Source organism: Symphodus melops (assembly GCF_947650265.1).
Source record: "Symphodus melops genome assembly, chromosome: 3".
In the NCBI taxonomy this organism is placed as follows: domain Eukaryota; kingdom Metazoa; phylum Chordata; class Actinopteri; order Labriformes; family Labridae; genus Symphodus; species Symphodus melops.
The window spans coordinates 244661-251195 of record NC_136693.1 but is presented as its reverse complement, the minus strand read 5'-3'; positions in this window follow the sequence as shown (position 1 = coordinate 251195).

The window sequence follows — 6535 nt, the reverse complement described above, 5'->3', positions numbered from 1 at the left end:
TTTGGTGAAGACGTGCGAGCGTGGCGCTCTGTGGACACGACAGACGCCATGACCCTTTTTGGAGGTTATTGTTCTGTGGTCGTCTCTGAAAAGGGGGAGGAGTTACAGAGTGTGAGTGATCATGAGACTCATTTCTGTTTGCATAAAGGTTACTGAAAAAGATCCATCACAGGAAGGACACAGAAAAGGTTTTATATCCCTCAGAGTGCACTAAAGCTGGGATCAAAGTGGAGACAATATGTCAAAGCTGTAAATCCCCCCCCCCCCCCCCCCTCGCCCCCCCCTCTCGCCCCCCCCCCCCCCCCGGTTAATTCACAAGCTGCAGATTTATGGAGGACAGAAAGTCACTTTTGAAAACTCAGTGTGTTGGAGATCCTGAAAACTGAAAACCCATCCTGAGAATCCTCTTCTGGAGTTTTAGAGCGAGAGACTAAATCTTCGTAGTGAGGAGGAGGTACAAGCTGTGATTGGTCGATCCAAGTACAGATCAACCCAAACAGGAAGTAAAACATGGACACAGAGCGTCCGGTGGATTCCAAAATAAAACATCATAATGTTCTCCTGGGATCTTGTAGTTCTGACAGAAGGCAGCGAGGACATCGGTTCGACTGCAGCCAATAGCACGCCGTCAGACTCACACTGTCTGTGTGGGCGCTCTCCTCCTCGCCATCGACCGACCGCGGAGGCCGTGCAGGTTAGCGCTCATGTTCCCTCAGGTGAGCCGGCGCACAGCAGCCACAGAGGACGCCGCTCGTCACCGAGAGAAACAGACTCATGATTGATCGTCACAGAGATGAAGGCAGGGTCAGGGGTTAGACCTGTGTGTGTGTGTGTGTGTGTGTGTGTGTGTGTGTGTGTGTACTCACTATACTGCCTATAATTCTGCCCCATTTCTAAAAGTAAGAGACGAAGGAGGGTCTTTTGTTTCCACATAGCGCGGTCCGTCTCCAGAGCTCAGCACACGTCAGTCTGAACAGAGCGGATCGACCCTCATGAAACAGATCGTGATCTCAATGGGTTAATTACCTGGTTAAATAGAGTTTAAAGGTCACATGACCTCCTCCTCTTCTTCAGGTGAAATCAGTGTCCTCGCTCCTCTTCATCATGTGTGTGAAGTGTGTTGTTGTAAATCCACTCTGATCCTGTATTTGATCATGTCTATAAACCCCTCTATTTCAGCCCTGCTCAGAACAGGCTGTTTCTGTGTCTGTAGCTTTAAATATGTAAATGAGCTGTGTCTGACCACGCCCCCTCTCTGGAAGGGCTCGGGTGTACTCGCTGCTTTCTGGCTCCATGTCCTATTGTTTACGGTGAGAAGGCAGACTCAGAGGGCAGAACAAACACCTAGCTGTGGGAGTGTCACCCACCTGGGGGAGGGGCTACTGCCCTTTGTGATGTCATGAAGGGAACATCTCCAAACGGCCTGTTTGAGCACACATTTTCTAAAAGTTTTACAGCTTTTAGATTTTTGATGCTACATTTCTGAGGTCGCTCAAACACTTTGGCGCCTCACTGATCCGATGCGTCGGCAAACTTTCGTACTTTGGCTCATAAATGACTTTTTGTCCTCATGTCTGCAGAAGCTTTTGTCCATCTATAGAACGGTGCAGCTTGAGCAGCTCATGATCAACAATTCAATGGACACACATATGAAGGTGAAATGCATTGAATGGCACAGACAGGAGCTGGATGAACAATAGATGGACGTCACATCTTGAACAATGAATACATGAATCTGATTGGATGGTTTGATCATCAGCTCTCAGTAAATGTCTCTTTTCTAAAGGTTGTTAAAAAGGATGCAGAGTATTTCGAAGGCGCTGACACACCAAGCAGACGCCAAGGAGCTACGACCAAGGCCGTCTGTGTCGTCGCCTCACTTCGCCTTTAACTTAAGACTCCACATGTGTACACGTGTGGGAGGACAGAAGACGCCAGCCAGCGGCAGACGATGAGGAAGACTGTGGACATCTCTCTACTCTGTCCTGTCCAATAAAGGCAGAAAGGATCCAACATGTCTAACTTAGAAAAAGCAGGATCCTGAACATTTCACCTCCTGCAGATTAAACACATGCAGATCCAGATCCAGATCCAGCAGCACACGAGTCCCCCGAGGACTGTCAGTCATCATTAGCATGTTGTTGCAGTCCTGCTGCTAACACTAAAGACTTTAATGTTCCTTCAGGTACTCGCTGTGGGATTCACATCAGAGCACATGAAGGTGTCTTTCATTCATTAGCAGACTGAAGGTCAGACTGAAGGTCAGACTGAAGGTCAGACTGAAGGTCACCTTTAGAGCAGGTGTGAAGGAGTGAGGAGCAGCTACAGGTGCAGGATGAAGGTTCAGAGATCAACCATGAAAAACAGAGTTTAAGAAACGTTGACACTAAAACATCTAAATTCATTTCAAATTCAATAAAACTCTGGGACAGGTGAGGACAGGACAGGTGAGGACAGGACAGGAGAGGACAGGTGAGGAGAGGACAGGTGAGGACAGGAGAGGACAGGTGAGGACAGGAGAGGACAGGTGAGGAGAGGTGAGGAGAGGAGAGGACATGAGAGGTGAGGACAGGAGAGGACAGGAGAGGTGAGGACAGAAGAGGAGAGGACAGGTGAGGACAGGAGAGGACAGGAGAGATGAGGACAGAAGAGGAGAGGACAGGTGAGGAGAGGAGAGGACAGGTGAGGACAGGAGAGGACAGGAGAGGTGAGGACAGAAGAGGAGAGGACAGGTGAGGACAGGGGACTTGTTTCTCTGCACAAACTGTCCTTATCTTTAAAGGTTGTCACTCGTAGGACGAGATGTGGACTAAATGATCAGGTAAGATCAAAGTGTTGTGAAGAGGGACGAACAGCCCATATAAGGGCAGGATCAACATTACACAGCCTGATACACTCTGTTAGCTTGTCAGCTGTCGGAGCTCACACACACACTGTGCACAGCTACACTCGGCTGGACTCGCTATAATCCTCCATAATGCTCACAGCTCCCTGAGTCTTCTGTGGGGAAATCTGTCAGAGCTGGTTAGCTTAAAGTCGACAACTTCATCTGAGGAGGGAGAGGAAGTAAAAGCTCCGACGGACGGTGAGCGCCTCTTAAATCGGACGTCTGCTTTCTAAATGAATCCAGCAGCAGTGTTTCACTCTCCAGGCTCTCGTCAACACGTCTCCCCCCGCCTCACTCACTGCAGACTATAAATCACTGTGTTTGCTGCACAGAAGGAGGAGCGTGTTCATAATAATTAAACTTAATGTACGTATCTGAACACTCAAAGGTGCTGACGGAAGAACAACAACACGACAGAAGAACCAGAGACGAGGACCGCGTTAGAAGAGACGAGTTTCTGATGCAGAACGCTGGTGGTGATACCAAACATGTTTGATAGATCCAGGCCCTGCAGCTGGATCTTTATTACACTCAAACTAATGTTCCCTTCATGACATCACAAAGGGCAGTAGCCCCTCCCCCAGGTGGGTGACACTCCCACAGCTAGGTGTTTGTTCTGCCCTCTGAGTCTGCCTTCTCACCGTAAACAATAGGACATGGAGCCAGAAAGCAGCGAGTACACCCGAGCCCTTCCAGAGAGGGGGGCGTGGTCAGACACAGCTCATTTACATATTTAAAGCTACAGACACAGAAACAGCCTGTTCTGAGCAGGGCTGAAATAGAGGAGTTTATAGACATGATCAAATACAGGATCAGCCTCTATGAAGGTTTATTCTCTGATGGGCCCACTGCCCAACAGAAATGTAGTTTTGCTTATGTAAATTATGTAATCTGAATTTTTTTTTCAGCTAACCCTAACCCTTTACAACAACACACTTCACACACATGATGAAGAGGAGCGAGGACACTGATTTCACCTGAAGAAGAGGAGGAGGTCATGTGACCTTTAACGTTAATGTAAAAAGTAAATTACTTAAAATGATGTTTCTGGTTCTCAAACTGAACATTTTATTTTTAGAATCCGTTCACTGTACTTCTGCATGATAAACATCATTAAACTTACTGGGACTCATTTTAACCAAACGCTCCCTCTGATTGGTGTCATCATAGAGAACCAATCAGCTGCAGCTGTTTGACCTACTTCCCACCTCCAGGATTGATTTTTGTTGTATTTTTCCAAGGACACATGAAGCCAGTTAGAAGACCAGAAGAAAAACTACAAATCCCTGACACCAAACAGGACAGCACTTCCTCCTTGTATCTGTCACGATCTGACGACAGCGTTTAGATCTGCAAACTCCAGAGTTATCGATTATTTTGATCTGATATCAAACAGAAAAGAGGCGGAGCCTGCACCAACGACAAAGGGCCGTCCCCCTTTTACATGTAGACCTCCAAACTAGCGGCCCTTAACCAGCCTGGTTCCTGTCTCCATGTCATTCCTCTCTCTCTCTCTCTCTCTCTCTCTCTCTCTCTCTCTCTCTCTCTCTCTCTCTCTCTCTCTCTCTCTCTCTCTCTCTCTCTCTCTAGTCTCTACCAGTAAACAATAAAAACTATCAGAAATATCTGTCACAGTTCCCGCTCTGTCCTCTCTCTCATGTTAACAACATGTTAGCCTGTCCTCTCTCTCATGTTAACATGTTAGCCTGTCCTCTCTCTCATGTTAACATGTTAGCCTGTCCTCTCTCTCATGTTAACAACATGTTAGCCTGTCCTCTCTCTCATGTTAACAACATGTTAGCCTGTCCTCTCTCTCATGTTAACAACATGTTAGCCTGTCCTCTCTCTCTCATGTTAACATGTTAGCCTGTCCTCTCTCTCATGTTAACAACATGTTAGCCTGTCCTCTCTCTCTCATGTTAACATGTTAGCCTGTCCTCTCTCTCATGTTAACATGTTAGCCTGTCCTCTCTCTCATGTTAACATGTTAGCCTGTCCTCTCTCTCATGTTAACATGTTAGCCTGTCCTCTCTCTCTCATGTTAACATGTTAGCCTGTCCTCTCTCTCATGTTAACATGTTAGCCTGTCCTCTCTCTCATGTTAACATGTTAGCCTGTCCTCTCTCTCATGTTAACATGTTAGCTTGTCCTCTCTCTCATGTTAACATGTTAGCCTGTCCTCTCTCTCATGTTAACATGTTAGCTTGTCCTCTCTCTCATGTTAACATGTTAGCCTGTCCTCTCTCTCATGTTAACATGTTAGCCTGTCCTCTCTCTCATGTTAACAACATGTTAGCCTGTCCTCTCTCTCATGTTAACATGTTAGCCTGTCCTCTCCCTCATGTTAACAACATGTTAGCCTGTCCTCTCTCTCATGTTAACATGTTAGCCTGTCCTCTCTCTCATGTTAACAACATGTTAGCCTGTCCTCTCTCTCATGTTAACATGTTAGCCTGTCCTCTCCCTCATGTTAACAACATGTTAGCCTGTCCTCTCTCTCATGTTAACATGTTAGCCTGTCCTCTCTCTCATGTTAACAACATGTTAGCCTGTCCTCTCTCTCTCATGTTAACATGTTAGCCTGTCCTCTCTCTCATGTTAACATGTTAGCCTGTCCTCTCTCTCATGTTAACAACATGTTAGCCTGTCCTCTCTCTCATGTTAACATGTTAGCCTGTCCTCTCTCTCATGTTAACATGTTAGCCTGTCCTCTCTCTCATGTTAACATGTTAGCCTGTCCTCTCTCTCATGTTAACAACATGTTAGCCTGTCCTCTCTCTCATGTTAACATGTTAGCCTGTCCTCTCTCTCATGTTAACATGTTAGCCTGTCCTCTCTCTCATGTTAACATGTTAGCCTGTCCTCTCTCTCATGTTAACATGTTAGCCTGTCCTCTCTCTCATGTTAACATGTTAGCCTGTCCTCTCTCTCGTTAACATGTTAGCCTGTCCTCTCTCTCATGTTAACATGTTAGCCTGTCCTCTCTCTCATGTTAACAACATGTTAGCCTGTCCTCTCTCTCATGTTAACAACATGTTAGCCTGTCCTCTCTCTCCCTCGCTCCGTGCGTCGCTCGTCCATTGACCCTCGAGGAGAGCATTCATGATGTGTTGTAACGGTCATCTCTATCACCCGCTCCCCTCCTCCAGAGTAACCACCAGGCATCACCACTTAAAAATCTTTTATGTCGCTCGCCCTCCTTTCTTCCCTGCCTCTCTCTCTTTGTAGCAGGATGAATAAGATGCAGGGAGCCGGCGGGCTGCTGGCCTTAATGCTCTCTCTCCCTCTTTACCTCCACCTCAAGTGCTGCTGCAATTTCAGCACGGATGTTTGGCCGTCGTCCTGAGAAGGAGAGCGGCGTGGCTCAAACTCTCCTTTATTCACACAGACGCACACGGTCAACCAGTTCTTCTTTGGAAAACAATAAACAACCATCTTCCTTTTAAATGTTAGAAAGAGAACAAAGAGACGAGATGTAAAACCTCTCATCACTGTTTCTCCCCGTCCTGTTCACAATAACGCAGCAGACGAGCTTCAGCCTCAACCAAAGACTATCTGACATATTCTAACATAGAGCTCTATGGAGACTGACTCACTGCAGGAGACTGACTCTAGTGGACACTGGAGGAACTGCAGCTGTGCCTGTTT